This window comes from Musca autumnalis, unplaced genomic scaffold (assembly GCF_047663935.1).
Source record: "Musca autumnalis isolate F117 unplaced genomic scaffold, ASM4766393v1 scaffold_1, whole genome shotgun sequence".
NCBI lineage: Eukaryota > Metazoa > Arthropoda > Insecta > Diptera > Muscidae > Musca > Musca autumnalis.
Genome location: NW_027411644.1, coordinates 196,218,633 through 196,241,384, shown reverse-complemented (window position 1 = coordinate 196,241,384; position 22,752 = coordinate 196,218,633). Strand labels below are relative to the sequence as shown.

Genomic DNA, 22,752 nt, shown 5'->3' with positions numbered 1-22,752 from the left:
GCTTGAATTTAGTGATATGGGGTTAGGAGTAAGATGTGAGACTGCCTAGGTAGATTAGCTTAGTGTGTACGTATCGACGATGAATGACATATAACGCAGGACTCTATCATTCGTCGTCGAGCAACTCTACCTAGACAGTCTCAGACCTTACTCCTACCTGATATAATGTAGTTCGTTTTTAGAAGATAATAACCGTTTGTTTGGTGCTATGGGACTTCAAAACTTGTTATGAGCTGTGGAATGCCGACGAGAGAGGCAGAGCTTATAAATTCAACGCTACGAAGATAAAAGGAGATTGGCACAGCTCTCCAGACGGCGGTCTGATAACTCACTTGTCCTGGCAACGCGTCATTTCCCTTGGCTCAGACCACCTTTTATCATCGTCTCCGTTGACAGTTCTTCCCACTTCGTAACCTCGTACTTTTTCTGACCTCGTACCAAAACTTCTCGGGACTAGCGTAATGAGTTTCATCGTACGAACACTGAAGACCCAAGATTAAGGGAACTTTCTCTTGAAGACGACAGGATAGATCATAAGCTGCAACAAGTGCCTAGAACATCTGAAGCAATATAACATTGACACAGGATTAGCTATATTATGGGCAACGGTTAAGTCACTCTAGTATACGGAAACAAGGAAGAGGAGGAGTGTGTTACAACGTATAAGAGCACTCACTTTCAAGGAGCACAATTTACGATGAGCTATTTTATGAACCCGGAGTATTTGACAAATGTACTAGATTTATCATTAGCCACCCATATTGTACCAGAAGCCTTGAAAGTTGGCAGGGTGGTACAGCTACTAATGCCAGGTAAAGATGCCAGCTGTGGCGAATCATACAGATCTATTACCCTCGTTTGTGGAATTCACCTTTCTGAAATTTCACATCCTCCAGACGACTATATGCGATGACATATGTACGTATGTGATAGGTTAAATATGTATATACATAGGTGATTTAATAGAGTTTCTAAATCTGAGGAATGTGAACATATCCGTCGCTAAATCTACTGCCACACTGTTCCCTACCTGGACGGCTGAAATGAGGCTTCTCCTGAACATACTGGTCGATAGTGTCCTCATTCCGACTACAAACTATCCCAAGATAATGGGTGTAACGTTTGATAGTATGTTTAGAGAATCTACCGATTTTCGATAGTATGGAGGCATTAGGTTTTGGGCTAACATTTGGTTTGTTAAGAAAACGTAGGAAGGCGTAGCATAATGCTGAAGTGTACCAGGTCATGAAGGAATATTTTTCCTCCGAGAGTCATTTTATTTACCCGATCAGATAATTTTCGCCATCACTGTAACAAAATTTTTCATAATGTTGTTGTTTTTATTGCTGTTTTTATGCATTTTAGCATTGTTGTTTTTTATTTTCATAGCGAACAACGACGTGTTGTCTCTGCTGTTGTCTTTTTTATTATTACTTTCTTTTGTTTTAGAATTTGTTTTTATTGTTTCGTATTCGATATTTTACTTTGCAGTTTTTGTTATTGTTGTTGTTGTCATTGTTATTTGGCTTTGTTTAGCAGAAAAATTTATTGTCACTATTTGGCTTTTATTGCGGCATGTTTTACAAAGAGAAAAATAAAACTAAACAAGCAAATGAAAGCAAAATCACAACGAGAACCTTAGCATTGAGTGTTTTTTGTTGATGTCATTTTTAATGAATGATAGAGCGAGAGAGACAGAGGGGATTGGAGTGTCATTGTTAAAGTTCGTGACCATTATAACACTAAACTGGATATGTCAATACATATTTGTTTTTTCCTGCATTTAAGTGATATGTTTGACAACTCTACGAATTTGAAACGTTCCATCCTAATATACATATGCACATTTCTATTCAAAATACCCCTCTTGCTGAGTTTGTTTGTCGCAACTCTGTTTCATCCATTACTCGTTTCCACAATTGTCTAGGGTGCTGGGTTATTGTTATACAAATTTGTTGACATTATTGTTTTCCAATCATGGCGCTTTGAGCGCGCATTCTGTTGCCTATCATTACATATTCATAGCGCAAAAATTATACAGACAGATTGATAGACAGTCAAGTGGAAAACAAAAAACGTTTTGTTACTAAAACAACAACTCATGACAGATATAAAATAGTCGATAATTTTATAGAATTATTAAACATTACTGAGGTGATAACAGAACGATAGTAAACACAAGAGAGTTTATAGAAGCATCTTTTTATTCAGAAAGGGTCTAAGAAGCATACTTTCATTCAGAAAGGGTCTAAAGAAGAACTTTTTCATTAAGAAAGGGTCTATAGAAGCATCCTTTCACTCAGAAAGGGTTTGTCGAAGCACCCTTTTATTTAGAAAGGGTCTATCGAAGCACACTTTCATTCAGATAGGGTCTATGGAAGCACGCTTTCATTCAGAAAGGGTATCTAGAAGCACCCTTTCATTCAGAAAGGGTCTATAGAAGCGCTTTTTCATTCAGAAAGGGCCTCTAGAAGCACCCTTTCATTCGGAAAGGTCTATAGAAGCGCTTTTTCATTAAGAAAGGGTCTATAGAGGCACCTTTTCATTAAGAAAGGGTCTATAGAAGCACTTTTTCATTAAGAAAGGGTCTCTAGAAGCAATCTTTCATTCGGAAAGGTTCTATAGAAGCGCTTTTTTAATCAGAATGAAAGGGTCTATAGAAGCGCTTTTTTATTCAGAATGAAAGGGTCTATAGAAGCGCTTTTTTATTCAGAATGAAAGGGTCTATAGAAGCACCCTTTAATTCAGAAAGGGTCTATAGAAGCACCCTTTAATTCCGAAAGGGTCTATAGAAGCACCCTTTAATTCTGAAAGGGTCTATAGAAGCACCGTTTAATTCAGAAGCACCATTTCATTCAGAAAGGGTCTATACAAGCACCCTTTCATTGAGAAAGGGTATACAGAAGCACCTTTTCATTGAGAAAGGGTCTATAGAAGCAACCTTTCATTGAGAAAGGGTCTATAGAAGCACCCTTTCGTTCAGAAAGGGACTATAGAAGCACCCTTAAATTCAGAAAGGTTCTATAGAAGCACCATTTCATTCAGAAAGGGTCAATAGAACCACCCTTTGTTTCAGAAAGGGTCGTTAGAACCATCCTTTGTTTCAGAAAGGGTCTATAGAAGCACCCTTTCATTCAGAGAGGGTCTATAGAAGCACCCTTTCATTCAGAAAGGGTCTATAGAAGCACCCTTTCATTCAGAAAGGGTCTATAGAAGCACCCTTTCATTCAGAAAGGATCTATAGAAGCACCCTTTCATCCAGAAAGGATCTGTAGAAGCACCCTTTCATTCAGAAAACGCCTATAGAAGCAACAATTCATTCAGAAAGGATTTGTAGAAGCAACCTTTCATCCAGAAAGGATCTGTAGAAGCACCCTTTCCTCCAGAAAGGGTCTATAGAAGAACTCTTTCAACCCCCTGCACCCTTTGATTCAGAAAGGGTCTATAGAAGCACCCTATCATTCAGAAAGGATCTGTAGAAGAACCCTTTCATCCAGAAAGGGGCAGTAGAAGCACCCTCTCATTCAGAAAGGGTCTATAGAAGAACCCTTTCATCCAGGAAGGGTCTAAGAAGCACCCTTTCATTCAGAAAGGGTCATCTGTCATTCAGAAAGGATCTGTAGACGAACCCTTTCATCCAGAAAGGGTCAGTAGAAGCACCCTCTCATTCAGAAGGGGTCTATAGAAGAACCCTTTCATCCAGAAAGGGTCTAAGAAGCACCCTTTCATTCAGAAAGGGTCATCTGTCATTCAGAAAGGATCTGTAGAAGAACCCTTTCATCCAGAAAGGATCTGTAGAAGAACCCTTTCATCCAGAAAGGGTCTATAGAAGCACCCCTTCAATCAGAAAGGTTCTATAGAAGCACCCTGTCATTCAGAAAGGGTCTATAGAAGCACCCTTTCATCCATAAAGGGTCTATAGGAGAACCCTTTCATTCTGAAAGGGTCTATAGGAGAACCCTTTCATTCAAAAAGTGTCCATGAAGCACCCTTTCATTCAGAGAGGACCTATAGAAGCACTCTTTCATTTAGAAAGGGTCTATAGAAGCACCCTTTCATTTAGAAAGGATCTATAGAAGCACCCTTTCATTTAGAAAGGGTCTATAGATGCAACTTTTCATTCTATAGAAGAACCCTTTGATTCAGAAAGGGTCTATAGAACAACCCTTTGATTCAGAAAGGGCCTTTCATTCAGAAAGGGTCTATAGAAGCACCATTTCATTTAGAAATGGTCTCTAGAAGCACCCTTTCATTCAGAGAGGGCCTACTGAAGCACCTTTTCATTCAGAGAGGGTCTATAGAAGCACCCTTTCATTTAGAAAGGATCTATAGAAGCACCCCTTCATTCAGAAAGGCTCTACAGAAGCACCTTTTCATTCTATAGAAGCACCCTTTCATTCAGAAAGGGTCTATAGAAGCACCCTTTCATTCAGAAAGGGTCTATAGAAGCACCCTTTCATTCAGAAAGGGTCTATAGAAGCACCCTTTCATTCAGAAAGGGTCTATAGAAGCACCCTTTCATTCAGAAAGGGTCTATAGAAGCACCCTTTCATTCAGAAAGGGTCTATAGAAGCACCCTTTCATTCAGAAAGGGTCTATAGAAGCACCCTTTCATTCAGAAAGGGTCTATAGAAGCACCCTTTCATTCAGAAAGGGTCTATAGAAGCACCCTTTCATTCAGAAAGGGTCTATAGAAGCACCCTTTCATTCAGAAAGGGTCTATAGAAGCACCCTTTCATTCAGAAAGGGTCTATAGAAGCACCCTTTCATTCAGAAAGGGTCTATAGAAGCACCCTTTCATTCAGAAAGGGTCTATAGAAGCACCCTTTCATTCAGAAAGGGTCTATAGAAGCACCCTTTCATTCAGAAAGGGTCTATAGAAGCACCCTTTCATTCAGAAAGGGTCTATAGAAGCACCCTTTCATTCAGAAAGGGTCTATAGATGCACCCTTTCATTCAGAAAGGGTCTATAGAAGCACCCTTTCATTCAGAAAGGGTCTATAGAAGCACCCTTTCATTCAGAAAGGGTCTATAGAAGCACCCTTTCATTCAGAAAGGGTCTATAGAAGCACCCTTTCATTCAGAAAGGGTCTATAGAAGCACCCTTTCATTCAGAAAGGGTCTATAGAAGCACCCTTTCATTCAGAAAGGATCTATAGAAGCACCCTTTCATCCAGAAAGGATCTGTAGAAGCACCCTTTCATTCAGAAAACGCCTATAGAAGCAACAATTCATTCAGAAAGGATTTGTAGAAGCAACCTTTCATCCAGAAAGGATCTGTAGAAGCACCCTTTCCTCCAGAAAGGGTCTATAGAAGAACCCTTTCAACCCCCTGCACCCTTTGATTCAGAAAGGGTCTATAGAAGCACCCTATCATTCAGAAAGGATCTGTAGAAGAACCCTTTCATCCAGAAAGGGGCAGTAGAAGCACCCTCTCATTCAGAAAGGGTCTATAGAAGAACCCTTTCATCCAGGAAGGGTCTAAGAAGCACCCTTTCATTCAGAAAGGGTCATCTGTCATTCAGAAAGGATCTGTAGACGAACCCTTTCATCCAGAAAGGGTCAGTAGAAGCACCCTCTCATTCAGAAGGGGTCTATAGAAGAACCCTTTCATCCAGAAAGGGTCTAAGAAGCACCCTTTCATTCAGAAAGGGTCATCTGTCATTCAGAAAGGATCTGTAGAAGAACCCTTTCATCCAGAAAGGATCTGTAGAAGAACCCTTTCATCCAGAAAGGGTCTATAGAAGCACCCCTTCAATCAGAAAGGTTCTATAGAAGCACCCTGTCATTCAGAAAGGGTCTATAGAAGCACCCTTTCATCCATAAAGGGTCTATAGGAGAACCCTTTCATTCTGAAAGGGTCTATAGGAGAACCCTTTCATTCAAAAAGTGTCCATGAAGCACCCTTTCATTCAGAGAGGACCTATAGAAGCACTCTTTCATTTAGAAAGGGTCTATAGAAGCACCCTTTCATTTAGAAAGGATCTATAGAAGCACCCTTTCATTTAGAAAGGGTCTATAGATGCAACTTTTCATTCTATAGAAGAACCCTTTGATTCAGAAAGGGTCTATAGAACAACCCTTTGATTCAGAAAGGGCCTTTCATTCAGAAAGGGTCTATAGAAGCACCATTTCATTTAGAAATGGTCTCTAGAAGCACCCTTTCATTCAGAGAGGGCCTACTGAAGCACCTTTTCATTCAGAGAGGGTCTATAGAAGCACCCTTTCATTTAGAAAGGATCTATAGAAGCACCCCTTCATTCAGAAAGGCTCTACAGAAGCACCTTTTCATTCTATAGAAGCACCCTTTCATTCAGAAAGGGTCTATAGAAGCACCCTTTCATTCAGAAAGGGTCTATAGAAGCACCCTTTCATTCAGAAAGGGTCTATAGAAGCACCCTTTCATTCAGAAAGGGTCTATAGAAGCACCCTTTCATTCAGAAAGGGTCTATAGAAGCACCCTTTCATTCAGAAAGGGTCTATAGAAGCACCCTTTCATTCAGAAAGGGTCTATAGAAGCACCCTTTCATTCAGAAAGGGTCTATAGAAGCACCCTTTCATTCAGAAAGGGTCTATAGAAGCACCCTTTCATTCAGAAAGGGTCTATAGAAGCACCCTTTCATTCAGAAAGGGTCTATAGAAGCACCCTTTCATTCAGAAAGGGTCTATAGAAGCACCCTTTCATTCAGAAAGGGTCTATAGAAGCACCCTTTCATTCAGAAAGGGTCTATAGAAGCACCCTTTCATTCAGAAAGGGTCTATAGAAGCACCCTTTCATTCAGAAAGGGTCTATAGAAGCACCCTTTCATTCAGAAAGGGTCTATAGAAGCACCCTTTCATTCAGAAAGGGTCTATAGAAGCACCCTTTCATTCAGAAAGGGTCTATAGAAGCACCCTTTCATTCAGAAAGGGTCTATAGAAGCACCCTTTCATTCAGAAAGGGTCTATAGAAGCACCCTTTCATTCAGAAAGGGTCTATAGAAGCACCCTTTCATTCAGAAAGGGTCTATAGATGCACCCTTTCATTCAGAAAGGGTCTATAGAAGCACCCTTTCATTCAGAAAGGGTCTATAGAAGCACCCTTTCATTCAGAAAGGGTCTATAGAAGCACCCTTTCATTCAGAAAGGGTCTATAGAAGCACCCTTTCATTCAGAAAGGGTCTATAGAAGCACCCTTTCATTCAGAAAGGGTCTATAGAAGCACCCTTTCATTCAGAAGGGGTCTATAGAAGCACCCTTTCATTCAGAAAGGGTCTATAGAAGCACCCTTTCATTCAGAAAGGGTCTATAGAAGCACCCTTTCATTCAGAAAGGGTCTATAGAAGCACCCTTTCATTCAGAAAGGGTCTATAGAAGCACCCTTTCATTCAGAAAGGGTCTATAGAAGCAACCTTTCATTCAGAAAGGGTCTATAGGAGCACCCTTTCATTCAGAAAGGGTCTATAGAAGCACCCTTTCATTCAGAAAGGGTCTATTGAAGCACCCTTTCATTCAGAAAGGTTTTTTAGAAGCACCATTTCATTCAAGAAGGGTCTTTAGAAGCACCCTTTCATTCTGAAAGGGTCTATAGAAGGACCATTTCATTTAGAAATGGTATATAGAAGCACAAGTTCATTCAGAAAGGGCCTATAGATGCACCCTTTCATTTAGAAAGAGTCTATAGAAGCACCCTTTCATTCTGAAAGGGTCTATAGAAGCACCATTTCATGTAGAAATGGTATATAGAAGCACCCGTTCATTTAGAGAGGGCCTATAGATGCACCATTTCATTCAGAAATGGTCTATTGAAGCACCCTTTCATTCAGAAAGGTTTTTTAGAAGCACCATTTCATTCAAGAAGGGTCTTTAGAAGCACAAGTTCATTCAGAAAGGGCCTATAGATGCACCCTTTCATTTAGAAAGAGTCTATAGAAGCACCCTTTCATTCTGAAAGGGTCTATAGAAGCACCATTTCATGTAGAAATGGTATATAGAAGCACCCGTTCATTTAGAGAGGGCCTATAGATGCACCCTTTCATTCAGAAATGGTCTATTGAAGCACCCTTTCATTCAGAAAGGTTTTTTAGAAGCACCATTTCATTCAAGAAGGGTCTTTAGAAGCACCCTTTCATTCAGAAAGGGTCTATAGAAGCACCCTTTCATTCAGAAAGGGTCTATAGAAGCACCCTTTCATTCAGAAAGGGTCTATAGAAGCACCCTTTCATTCAGAAAGGGTCTATAGAAGCACCCTTTCATTCAGAAAGGGTCTATAGAAGCACCCTTTCATTCAGAAAGGGTCTATAGAAGCACCCTTTCATTCAGAAAGGGTCTATAGAAGCACCCTTTCATTCAGAAAGGGTCTATAGAAGCACCCTTTCATTCAGAAAGGGTCTATAGAAGCACCCTTTCATTCAGAAAGGGTCTATAGAAGCACCCTTTCATTCAGAAGGGGTCTATAGAAGCACCCTTTCATTCAGAAAGGGTCTATAGAAGCACCCTTTCATTCAGAAAGGGTCTATAGAAGCACCCTTTCATTCAGAAAGGGTCTATAGGAGCACCCTTTCATTCAGAAAGGGTCTATAGAAGCACCCTTTCATTCAGAAAGGGTCTATTGAAGCACCCTTTCATTCAGAAAGGTTTTTTAGAAGCACCATTTCATTCAAGAAGGGTCTTTAGAAGCACCCTTTCATTCTGAAAGGGTCTATAGAAGGACCATTTCATTTAGAAATGGTATATAGAAGCACAAGTTCATTCAGAAAGGGCCTATAGATGCACCCTTTCATTTAGAAAGGGTCTATAGAAGCACTTTTTCATTCTGAAAGGGTCTATAGAAGCACCATTTCATGTTGAAATGGTATATAGAAGCACCAGTTCATTTAGAGAGGGCCTATAGATGCACCCTTTCATTCAGAAAGGGTCTATTGAAGCACCCTTTCATTCAGAAAGGTTTTTTAGAAGCACCATTTCATTCAAGAAGGGTCTTTAGAAGCACCCTTTCATTCTGAAAGGGTCTTTAGAAGCACCCGTTCATTCAGAAAGGGCCTATAGATGCACCCTTTTATTCTGAAAGGGTCTATAGAAGGACCATTTCATTTAGAAATGGTATATAGAAGCACCCGTTCATTCAGAAAGGGCCAATAGAAGCACCCTTTCTTTCAGAAAGGGTCTATAGAAGCACAATTTCATTTAGGAAGGGTCTATACATGCACCCTTTCTTTCAGAAAGGGTCTATAGAAGCATCCTTTCTTTCAGAAAGGGTCTATAGAAGCACGTTTTCATTCAGAAAGGGTCTATAGAAGTACCCTTCCATTCGGAAAGGGTCTATAGATGCACCCTTTCATTTAGAAAGGGTCTATAGAAGCACCCTTTCATTCTGAAAGGGTCTATAGAAGCACCATTTCATGTAGAAATGGTATATAGAAGCACCCGTTCATTCAGAGAGGGCCTATAGATGCACCCTTTCATTCAGAAAGGGTCTATAGAAGCACCCTTTCATTCTGAAAGGGTCTATAGAAGCACCATTTCATGTAGAAATGGTATATAGAAGCACCCGTTCATTCAGAGAGGGCCTATAGATGCACCCTTTCATTCAGAAAGGGTCTATTGAAGCACCCGTTCATTCAGAAAGGGCCTATAGATGCACCCTTTCATTTAGAAAGGGTCTATAGAAGCACAATTTCATTCAAGTAGGGTCTATACATGCACCCTTTCTTTCAGAAAGGGTCTATAGAAGCACCCTTCCATTCGGAAAGTGTCTATAAAAGCACACTTTCATTTAGAAAGGGTCTATAGAAGCACCCTTTCATTCAGAAAGAGTCTATAGAAGCAACCTTTCATTCATTTTGTTTTTCAAAAGGGGTTTGAAAGGGTTTTTAGAAGCATTATGTGTATCACAATTATTTGTAATTTGCTAAAATATGTTTACAGTTTTGTGTTTCCTTTTTGTTTATAATTCTAGAAAAATTAGTAAACTATCAACCACTATCCCCCCGGACTAATCGTTTTGTATGTTCTCAATTTAACCTTAACCCTCAGAGAATCCAACGTTTTGTTTGACTAATTGTTGAATTATGAACACAATAAAAATAATTAAACAAAAGATAACATGGCACCCAAAACAAATTTCCAAAAAGTAGTTGAACCCTACCTTTTATTGTTATCGCATTGTTGTTAATGTTAACACCTCACACCACCAAACAGCCATCATCACTATGGAAGTGTTTAACCAAAAAAAGTGGTTCAAGTGCGCCACCACATTTTATGTTTTTTTTTTTCGAAAAAGTTCTTTATACTTTCGCTTTCAATTATTTGTAAGCTTTTTTATGCACATTGTTCGTTCGTTCGTTTTGTTGATTCACTTAAAACCCAACAAAAAGTTATGAATGCAATTCTATTTAAAATTTTATTTATTCAAAAAAAAAAAAAAAAAAAAAAAAAACCATAACTAAATTTGTTTCCACTTTGTTCCACAAAATGTTTAGTCTGAAAGTTTTTTTCTCCCTCTAGATGTTGTTTGTTGTTTACCGCTGCCGCCAACACCACAACAACAACGGCGAGAAAACCAAACCAAACTACTAAACTAACATTACTACTAAACAAACATTTATGGTTCCGTTCCTGTGCATTATTACAGATATTACGGCTACTGTTGGGTAGCGAGAGAGGCACCGAGAAAAAGTGGGAAAGAAGGAGCACTGTGGGACCCCCCCCCCACAATTAATACTCATAAAACTGTTAGGGGACGAGAAGTGAGTGAGAGTTCGTTCATTCATCCACTTGTTATTTTGTTTTATTTTCTCTGCCAACAGCAGATTGTATCCGATAGACAGACAAGAGAATCGCATTTCCACAAAATATTTACCCTCAGCACTTTGTTGTTGTTGCTCGTTGGTATGCCACGATGCATAATGTTTGTTCCTTCATAAATTTATACGAGGGTTGGTAACATTCGCATTACTGTTAGTATTTCCATGGTGTTAACTTGTCGTGGAAAAGAAAAATATACGGAAGAAGCACATCAAATTGGGAAGGTGTATATCAAAATTTGATGCAATTTCCAATTTTTTTGTAGAAATCGTTTTTTGGTCACAATCATGAACCGGTAAAGTTTTTTCATCGATTGGACCAAAATGGTGGCATTTAGAGAATTTTCGTGAAAATTCACCTTTGGCCCCATACAAATTACTCTGGAAACACAATCGCAAGGTTGGCACGGGTTAACCTTAACCGATCGCCATAAAATTCCATATATACGATTTTTGGGTCAAATGGAAAAAATAGGGGGTAGGAAATCAATAAAAAAAAAAAATTTTTGTTTTTTGGGTCACTCTAATGTAAATACTAGGGTGACAAAAAAAACCAAAATGATTTTATTGCAATGCACACCCTGCAAACTGTTTCTATTTGATCCAAAAACCTTAAATATGAAATTTTATGGCAATCGGTTAACTTAACCCATGCCCCCTAGCGATCTTTATTTCCATAATATTTTGTATGGGGACCAATGCTGAATTTTAGCGAAATTTCTCTAAAAGCCACAATTATCGTCAAATTGGCGAGAAAAAAATTACCAATCCTTTGCTGTGGCAAAAAAAGTCACAAAAATTAGTGAAAATTGGCTCTGATTTTAATATTAGCTATACTATAGGGCCCAATGTACCTATAATTGGTCTGTCATGCATATTGATGTAATATCCAAATCTGATCAATAACAAGTAAAAAAGAGTCAGTTGTCTTGGCCGACAGAGATATACCCTCGGCTCGTGTGAATTGAAACACTTTTTCTGTATTTAGGGGGTTTTCAGAATGTTGGGCCTACTAAATTGCCGACAAAAATGTGAATTTAAATTAAAATTTAAAAGTTTTGCGGGGGAGGTACCCTAAGGAATGTACCGACATTGTCCATTTTAGAAGTGGGTCTTATTTTGTGAGTCATTCCTCTCGATAGATATCGGGCCCACCAGTCATTTCAGTTGATCATTATATAATTTAGAGTTTTTGAACCATCATATCAGGAAACATGGACTTGCCCATGAAAAACATAATTTCGCTGTAAACAGGGTCACTAGGTGTACCTTTGGTAAAAATTTCCAACGGATCCTCGAACAGACCCTTAACCGCACTTCAACAAAAATCTTGAACATTTGTATGGGTGGTACCCCAAGAGTGGACCGATAGGGCCAACTTTTGAACATAAACTAAGTTTGGAGCAAATATTTCGAATTCCAAAGTTTGGAACAAATCGGTCACTCTGTTTATGAGATATCGCGCATACCATTTTAGCAAATATTTTCGAACTTTTGTGGGGGATGTACCGGAAGGAGGAGCACCACCTTCGAATTTTATCTAATATTCAAAGAAATATTTCGATATGCAAAGTGTGGAACAACACAGCATTCTGTTCGAGAGTTGTCGTACACACCAGTCACTACTGGGCGGGGTTTTTTACAGCTTTTGAGTAATTTTCTGAAGAAGTATGGACTTGCCACTCAATACTGTTGCAAGAAAAATCAAAACGAAGCGAGACGAGGTGCTCAACTCCACTTCTTTGAAGAAGTTGACGTATGTACATTGTCCATATTGGAACTTGATTTATGTCTCGTAAGAATATTACGATGTGCGAAGCATGGACCAACGGTTTCTGCCTTCGAGAGTTATCGGGCGCACCATTTTAACGAAAAGTTTTGAACTTTTGTGCAGGAGTTACCCGAAGGAGTGGACCGAAATGGCCCAGTTTAGAACTTGATTTAAGTTTGCGCAAAATATTACGACTGTCATCCACTACAAATGGCGCCATAGCGGGTTTTTACAGAATTCGGGCAAATGCTACATTGACTCCATCTTGGTTTTAGACCCTCGACTACAACTGGGATTTAGACCCCAAATATGTTTGGACGAAATCCGTTTCAGACAATTTACAGTCGATTTAGCAATGTCCGTCCGTCTGTCTGGCTTTAGCGCACGATAACTCTCGAACGGTTAAACCGATTTGGTTCAACATTTGGCATTCTTAATATTTTGTCCACACTTAGTTTAAGTTCGAAGATGAGCCATATCGGTCCACTCCTCCCACTACCTTCTCCACAAAAGGTCAAAAAAGTTCGGAAAATTTGTGTGCACGATAACTATTGAAGGATTTGGTCCATACTTTGCACATCGTGAAATTTCTACCAAACATAGATGAGGTTCCAATATGGACGCTATCGATCCACTCATTCGGGTACTTCCACAAACAAATTCGGAAAATTTCAATTTAAGACCAGCCTGGCTGTTCAAGGCTAAAGGTGGCACCCTTATAAGGTGAAATAATTAGACCACATCTATGCAGATTTAGACCTGACAATGCCACCATTGACCAGATATTTACCAAGCAACAGATCCTGGAAAAGATTAGTTTAAGACCTGTTCTCGAATAGCTTTGTTTTGTATTTGCTGCCCCCATTACGATTGTACAAGTTTTTTCAGGGGCAAGTCCATACTCCCTGAGAAAATAAATCGAAAGTTGCAAACAACTCCTATGGCACATGTGTAATGGCTGGAGCTCACGATAATTCTCGAATCGATAAAGCGATTTTCTTTTATTGTTGTAAAATAAATTCAGCATAATCTCGGGTTATGTTGTTTTAAAATTTCTAAAACAACAAGTTTTATTTAAAGTGGGATGTAGTTAAAATTGATTTAATTTCAAAATTTGGCCATCTCATTCTCATAATATTCTGTCCCCACTTAGTTTAAGTTCGAAGATGGGGGTCCACAACTTGCGGTACCTCTCCCTCAAAAGAGCAAAAAATTCCACTAAAATGGTAAGCACGTTTATCTTGAGCGGAGCAACCGATTCGATCCAAACTTTGTCCAAATTTAGTTGAACTTCGAAAATTTTTCGCACCAGTCTTCATCTTATGGTACCAGCTCCACAAAAGTTCAAAATGTTTGTGCAGTTTAGGGTCTGTGCAAAAATCCTATGGGAATTTATACCGTTGCTTCTCCTCGTGGTCCTGTTTACGGCGATTTTATGTTCTTCGTGGGCACACAGGCTGAGGGTATATATCGGTCGGCAAGACGATTGATATTTTTTACGTGTTTATGTCCACCTCAATAAAATTCGAAATTTGGCAGATAATATTTTTGGGGTGACGTAGGTGATGAAATTTACCAGAAAACGGTCTTGATCAGTTGAAACATGGTATAGTTCAGGACTTGTCTTGATCTCTCTTTCATCTCAAGTAGACTTTGACCTCCCGTTGTGTCACCTGAGGAACTAACTGTCTTTAAAACCTCTTGAAGATAGTGATTCATGGTATGACCAGGAATGTCGTTCTGCTATCGAAGAAAAGTAGCGCACGAAAGAGGTGTCGAAAGAAATGCAGAGAGGAGAAGCATCTCCTGTAGGGACCAAGGACATTTGGTACCTTATACACATAGTGTGCTCAGGCTATGGAAAGAGGATTTTTCCAAACTGTTGGTACCAACGAGAATGACGCACAATGGTTCAGAAATCGATTCTCTTGGCTAAAACCCCACTTTTTAGTATATGTATAGAGTTTTGGGTGGGTGCCACCGTGGTACAATGGTATGCACGCCCGCTTGCACGCAGAAGGTCGGGGGTTCGATTCCCCGACCAGGCGATATCGAACATTTTTCAACGGTGGCAAAATACCCCTCAGTAATGTTGGCGACATTTCCTGAGTATTTCAGCCTTGAAAAACTTCTCCACAAGTGGTGTCTTAAGACACGCCGTTCGGACTCGGCGATAAACAGTAGGTCCCATATCATTGAGCTAAATATGAATCGGGGTGCACTCATTGATATGAGAGAAGTCTCCCTTGTCCCGTATGGGATGTTGTGGAACAATGTTTTTTTTTATAGAGTTTTGGGTGTATTCTAAGACAAATAGTAAAAATTGATGGAGAAGAAATATGTATAATATTTTGATCTAATACGATTACATTTTATAGGAGTACGGACCAAAAAGACCCCTTTAATGACTGTCTGAGGGTTAAAAAATTTGAAAAAGAAACCAGCGACCCGAAAAAAATTAAGAACCCAAGGTTAGGTCTAAATCCATTAATTTTTAGAGTTTTGGCTAGGTTTTTCTAAATTGGCCACTGTGCAATGTCATGACTGTAATTTCCCAAGTTAAACTCATATATGTATGTATCTCAAAAATGGCACAACCTAGGAAACAATTACGAATTCCAATCTTGTAGAGAATTGTCAAAGCTAAAGGATTTTATCTAATCTCATATCGGTAGGATTTGCGGTTTCCAAGCAAAATGACGAAAAAAACCTACAAATATGACCTGAACTTCTATATCTCAGGAAAGGAAAAATCTAAGAACTAATCCTAGAGGTTAATCTTGTAGAGAATTTTCACAGCTACAACATTTTCTTTAGGCTCATTTTGATAGGACTTGCGGTTTTTAACAAAAAGCACGGAAACCAAAAATAAACCTTAAAATGTGAACTTTGACAGCGATTCCATTTTTGACACCTTCCATTTAAAGTTGGTTCAGGGTTGTTATATGGGTTTTATGAAATCCCAAGTACACATTTTTCAGATGTAATTCGAATTATTTTAATTGTAATTCGAGAATTCTATTTGTAATTCGTAACTTTTCATATGTAGTTCGGGAATTCCATTTGTAATTGGAATTATTCCACTTTGAAATTCGAATTATTTTATTTGAAATTCGAATTATTCCATTTGTAATTCGAATCATTTGATTTGTAATACGAAAAATCCTGATATAAAATCAATACAAAAAATATTTTGTATTTTTTTGTTTCGAATAACAAATAAAATGATTCCAATTACAAATGGAGTAATTCAAATTTCAAATAAAATAATTCGAATTACAAATGCAAGAATTCGAATTACAAATGGAATAATTCGAATTACAAATGGAATAATACGAATTAGCAATGGTATAAATCGAATTACAAATAGAATAATTCGAATTACAAATGGAATAATTCGAATTACAAATGGAATTCTCGAACTACAAATAAAATGTTAAAAATTATAACTAAAATGTTTGGAATTACATCTGAAAAAGTGTATTTTTTTAATTTTTGAAGAAATTTTAAATTTTTTGAAAAAATGTTTAACATTTTTTTTTTTTTTAAATTTTCTAATTTTTTGCATTTTTATGGTTTATGATTTATTGGCGTTTGGCCTTTTTTAATAGATGGGAATATATTAAAAACTCAAAAACAATCATATTTTGATACAAAATATTAAAACAACTCAAAATTTTAATTTTGGTCGAGAATTCCCCAGCAACTACTAGACTAAATTTTATTTCGTTTAGTGCATCTGTCAAACGGCTGTATCTTGGCACATTATAGCCAATAGATATGTCCTGATCTAATGATGATCTGTTTTGAATCTCACTTCCTTCTTTGAGATAGCAACAACAATTACTTACTTTTGCAAAGGGATAAAGTATCCTTCTTTATGGGATAAAACCAACTTACCTGAAAAGAGAAAAAAAATATTTAAAAAATTAATTAGTGTGCAAGGATTAAAATAATAGTATTAAAGAAATATTGCTACAAAAAATTTCAAATTAATTTTTTATTTATTTATAATATAAAAACCAAAACCAAAAAAAAAATCTAATAACAAGTACCTATTTTAATTATTAACGGTGTATGATATTTCCCCAATATTATAAGAATTTCAAAACGTGTCTGTCTATTCATCTATATATATTTTTTCTGTCTGTCCATCCGTCTGTCTATCTTTGTACAGTACACAGATATATGAATATATACTTGTGTACATATCTATCTGTCTGCTTTAATGGTCTAGCGCGAGATTTTCTTGTCTTTTTTTTGAGATGCCATTTATTTTTATAAACTTTTGAGCATAGATACATGGCGGTGTATACACACATGTACATATTTATGTTTTTTTTTTTCTTTATATTCTAAGCTACTTTTCATCATTATTTGTCTTCAACACCTTATATTCTTCAGTTCTTTCTCTCGAAGTTTGCAAAACTTGGATTCCATGGCGTGGAACAACATCTAAGGATGAAAATAAAAACCCATTCACACCACATCCTGGTTTATGATTTCAACAGCGAAATGAGTTGTTGAGTTTTCAAGAAGAACAAGAATTCCTCTGTGTTTCCTCTTTGAGAAAACAAATTGTTTTTCGTTTGAAGTCATTTCCGCATTACGTTGATTTAAGGATGTCGCGAGTTTTTTTCTTTGGATTTTTTTTGCATTAAAATTCTTTAAAAAAGAACGGATTCCCTAGCTAAGAACTGGAATCATTTGAAATAGAGTGGAAAACTGCATAGGAGGTACAAAGTGTATTTAATATGAGTTGAAAGATTCAACGTTATGAGTGTTTGGCTGTAATAATAAATGTTCTTTTTTTGTGGTATGATGCCAAACAATTATCTCATTAATTTATGCGGAAAAATGCATGTTGAGATGGGCTTGAGGCGGAAAAGGAAACTCGATTTTCTAAAGACTTTATGGAGGACTGGAAATGGGATACAAGTTTTAAGGAACCAAAAGAACAATAAACGTGGATTCCTTAAAGAGTTTTAGGATGACCCAAAAGAGGATTCCTTAAAGATTTTTAGGAGGACCCAAAAAGGAGAATAAACCTGGACAATAAACGTGGATTTTTTAAGGATTTTCAGCAGTACCTAAAAAGGAAAATGAGCATGGATTTCTTAACGAATTTTTAGAGGACCCAAAATGGACAATAAGCGTGGATTTCTTAAAGGGCTTTCGGAGATTCCAAAAAAGACAATAGACGTGAATTTCTTAAAGATTTTTAGGAGGTCCCGAAAAGGACAATAACCGTGTATTTCTTAAAGATTTTTAGGAGGACACGGAAAGTACAATACACGAGGATTTCTTAAAGATTTTTCGGAGAACCCAAAAAAGGACAATAGACGTGGATTTCATAAAGATTTTTAGGAGAACCCGAAAATGACAATAAACGTGTATTTCTTAAAGATTTTTAGGAGGACCCGAAAAGGACAATAAACGTTTATTTCTTAAAAAAATTTTAGGAGGACCCGAAAAGGACAATAAACGTGTATTTCTTAAAGATTTTTAGGAGGACCCAGAAAGAACAACAAACGTGAATTTCTTAAAGATTTTCAGGAGGACCCGGAAAGGACAATAAATGTGTATTTCTAAAAAAATTTTTGGAGGGCCCGAAAAGGACAATAAGTGTGGATTTCTTAAAGATTTTTAAGACCCAAAAATGAAAAAATTAAAGATTAAATATATTTTGGAGGACCAAAAAGGATTTCTGAAGGATTTTAGGCGGCCCAAAAAAAGATTTTTTACAAATTTTTAGGAGAACAAAAAAGGGAATTCTTAAGTATTTTTAAGAGATTTTTAGGCTGCGATGGATAGAGTGGTCTTCGAGTACGACATTCATACCGTAATTTTGTACTGCCTTCGCAACTGCATCAATGTGCATTCTATGTCTGATAGGCTCACTGATTTAGAGCATATGCGATCACGCACAACACGGTGGTGCCGAAGTTGTTCGGCAATTTACACACATACGACACGAATGCGCAGAAAGAGCGTAACAAAGAGAACAAATATTTTGACTTGTTTTTGTTTTGTTTTGAAGCTTGAGTGCATACAAACTTACTAACACACTGTCATAAGTTGCCAATATTTTTTATACACTCACGTTTTTGTCTGCTCTCTTCTTTGTCACCCATGGTGCAATGCTCTTCGGCAATTTGCACACATACGACACGATTGCCAAGAAAGAGCGTAAGAAAGAGAACACTTGTTTTGACTTCTTGTTGCTCAATAGCTTGTTTTACTTAATACATTTGCAATAATTGCGTTTTCTATAATACATTATCATTTTTGTCGTTTTCTTCTTGGCCACCTATGATCTAGAGCACCCAAGATCACCCATATACGTTAACGTGACTGCAACAACAACATATCTTCTCTTTGTTCTCATCTGACATGGTTTAACAAAGGAAAGACTCGCTCAGAGAGACTAATGCACAATACTTTTTTGAGCACCACCGATCTAGAGCAGACCTGTTCACAGAGAACAAGATAACATTTAAGAGAAATTAGGAACAAAAGATTTTTGAAAGTTTCGTTCGATGTTTCATTCATTATACCCTCAGCTACACTTTCATACGGGCAAAACGTGCCTCATCGAAATAATGGTTTTAGAACCCAAGTATGTTTGGACGAAATCCGTTTCAGAAAATTTGGAGTTGATTTAGCAACGTCCGTCCGTCTGTCTGGCTGGAGCGCACGATAACTCTCGAATGGATAAACCGATTCGGTCCAAAATTTGGCTTTCGTAATAATTAGTTTAAGTTCGAAGATGGGCTATATCGATCCACTCCTTCCGGTACCTCCCCCACAAAAGTTCGAAAATGTTCGGAAAGTTTGTGCGCACCATAAATCTTGAAGGAAGTAACCGATTTGATCCATACTTTGCACATCGTGAACCAGACTTAGATGAGGTTCCAATATGGACTCAATCGGTCCACTCCTTCGGGTACCTCCCACACAAAATTTCGTATAAGTTCAGATTAGGACTTGCTATCGAATCGCTTTGATTTTTGTTGCAACAACTTGTATTCACTGCCCCCATACGACGGTACAAGTTTTGTCAGGGGCAAGTCCATACTTCCTGAGAAAATATCCTGAAAGATGCAAAAAGCCCCTATGACACCATGTGTAGTGGTTGGAGCGCAATATAACTCTCGAACGGATCTTCCGATTCGGTCCAAAATTTGGCCTCCGTTATATTTTGTCCAAACATAGTTTAAATTCGAAGATAAGCCATATCGGTCCACTCCACTTCAGGTACCTCCCCCACAAAAGTTCAAAAATGTTCGGAAAATTGTGCGCACGATAACTCTTGAAGGGAGTGACCGAAGAAATCCATACCTTGCACATCCTAATGTATCTACCAGATATATGTCAGGTTCGAATATGTACTATATTTGTCTACTCCTTCTGGTACCTCTCACACAAAATTTCGGATAAGTTCACTTTAAGACCTGCTCTCGAATCACTTTGATTTTTGTTGAAGCGATTTGCATTCGCTACCTCCATTACGACGGTAAAAGTTTCATCAGGGGCAAGTCCATAATGCTTGTGAAAACAGCCCGAAAGATGTAAAAACCCCTAACTTAGTTTCATGGGGCAATACCGGTCCACAAAGTCTGGTACTTCTCCCGAATATTTAAAAAAAATGTCTAAAATGCTAGGATGATATCACTTGAATGGGGCAACCAATTTGGTCCAAACTTTGGATCTCCTAATATTTTGTCAATATTTAGTTTAACTTCTAAAATGACCCATATCGGTCCTCCCTAAGGGTACCTCCCCCACAAAGGTTCAGCATTTGTGTCTTAGTGTAGTTAATTCCTAATACACATTTTTGTCGGCAAGTTCAAATGTCCCAAAAAGGCCACAAAATTCTGAAGAGACCTTAAATACACATTGGCTGAGGGTATATATCTGTCGGCAAAGCCGACTGACACTTTTCTACTTGTTTTTTTTTACTTTATTGTCCTCAAAAACTAAATCGTCGTTTTTCAATTAAATAAATTTAGAAAAAATCAAAAATATTCACTTATTTGTGTTTAAACAACGAAAGAGAATTGATGGAGGAAATATTTCACCGCTCTGAGCAGGGCTGATCTAGACATCCGTCTGTCCGTCCGTCCGTCCTTCCGTCTGTTGAAATCAAGATACATCTCGCAATTTTTAAGATAGGACTTTGTAATTTGGTATAGAAGTTTTATTACGCATCGGATGTTTGGTATTGCAAATGGGCTATATCGGTCCACATTTTGATATAGCCTCCATAGAGCGGGACCACCCGATTTTCGGTATTTTGAAGATTTTAGCCTCATTATCACACAAATTTGGTACCTAGTCTTCATTAATGCTATAAAACTTTCCCCCAGAAATATGTCGGTATAGGTCCACGCCTTCATATAGCCCCCATAGAACAGTACCTCCCGATTTACGGTATTTTGAAGGTTGTGGCCACAATAATCCAACGAAATGGCTGAAATTTGGTATTTAGTCTTCATTTGGGGTACTAAACGATCCATATGAAATTTGTTGGTATAGGTCCAAGCCTTAATATAGCCCCCATAGAAAGTTACCTCCCTGTTTCCGGTATTTTGAAGGTCGTGGCCTCAATATTCCACCGAAATGGATGAAATTTGGCATTTGGTCTTTATTAGGGTTATTAAATGTTCCATATGAAATTTGTCGGCAAAGGTTCACGCCTTCATGTATCCCCAATAGAACAATACCACCGGATTTTCGGTATTTTTAAGGTTTTACCCTTATTATCTCATTTGGTACTTAGTCTTCATTGGGGGTATACTATTCTTTCGATATAGGTCCACGCCTTCATATAGCCCCCATAGAACGGTACTTCCTGATTTTCGGCATTCTGAAAATTGTAGCCACAGCAACCCACTGAAATGAAATTTGGTATTTACCTCATGTTCATAAATGAGAGCAAAATGAGAAATGAAAACAAAATCCACATATACATACAAACATTGGAATATATGTGATTTGTTTTGTTTGAAAAATAATGAATGAAACCGCCATTAAAACGTGTCTGTAAAATTTTTATTTTGTTTCAAGAATGTGTTGCATAAATTTGTTTTAAGATTTTCGGTGTTATTCGCGAGTTTACGTTCTACTCGGCAGCTACAAAGCAAGTGAGTGATTTTGACATTCTCTTTCTATAAGAGACTGTCCTTTCGAAATACATAAACCCAAATTTAATGGAAAAGTGTACGTTAACCTGTTATTTCGTATGGCTTGTCGGTGGCATAGATTTTCGTTTCGAAGGTGTTTACATGAACGGAAAATGATTTTTTTCCACTTCCGAAGCGCAAGAAACCTTTCGGTCGACATACATGAACAAGTAAAAGCCTTTCTGACTGAAATTCGTCGGTATAGGTCTACGTTTCGATATAGCCTCTCTAGAACGGTACCTCCCCATTTTCGTAATTCTGAAGATTGTGACATCAATATCCCACGGAAAGACTGAAATTTGTTATTTAGTCTTCCATGGGGTTATAAAATATTCCAGAAGAGAATTGTCAGAATAGGTCCGCTGGTTCCAATATCACCCATATAAGCGTATTTGGTATTTACTCTACTTTGCGTTTAAAAACTTTCCGCCAGAAATTTGTAGGTATAGATCGACGTTTTGATATAGCCCCCTTGCAACGGTACCTCCCGGATTTCGGTATTTTAAAGGTTAGCCACATTGTTTTATCAAACTTTCTGAAATTTGGTATTTAGTCTTATTCACAAACGAAAGGCAACTAATTGTTACATTTTATTTCTATACAACTCATGGTGGAGGGTATAACAAGTTCGGCCTGTCCAAACTTAACGCCACTCTTACTTGTTTAATTATACAAACGATGAAGGATTGAAGTTTCTGTCTTTATATATTTCTAAATAGCGTAATTATTCAATATGTAAACATTTAATGTATAACCAAATACATTCGAACTTCTCTAAAACGTAGCACTTGGGGACCGACAAATTATTACGTTTTAGAGAAAATTCGCAAAATCTATATGCAAATCTAATCTAAGCAAGGAGTAAACATGCAAAGATGTCGAATTTGTGTGTACTTAATACACCAATGTGAGCCCACGTGAACATGAACATTATCTAGGAGATGACATCTTAACTCATTTCTCCGTGATCTCAACATTGAAGCCCGAACATTCAAAGAAATTTAACATACAT

The 22,752-nt window shown here is 37.7% G+C and overlaps 1 protein-coding gene across 21 annotated transcripts in view; it reads right to left on the bottom strand.

Moving 5' to 3' along the window:
* Calx (sodium/calcium exchanger 3) overlaps positions 1–22,752 on the bottom strand; it is a 534,678-nt gene that overhangs the window by 288,159 nt on the left and 223,767 nt on the right. For 2 of the 21 annotated variants that reach the window (XM_073959644.1, XM_073959661.1), the window contains exons 1-2: positions 10,504–10,552; positions 10,127–10,369 (exon numbers count right to left, since the gene is read on the bottom strand). The exons of 16 other annotated variants lie outside the window; for them this stretch is intronic. The gene's annotated coding sequence lies outside the window, so the exon portion shown is untranslated. Of the gene's footprint in view, positions 1–10,126; positions 10,553–22,752 lie in introns of those variants that run through there. 3 more of the 21 variants (XM_073959660.1, XM_073959677.1, XM_073959647.1) reach the window with 2 other exon arrangements.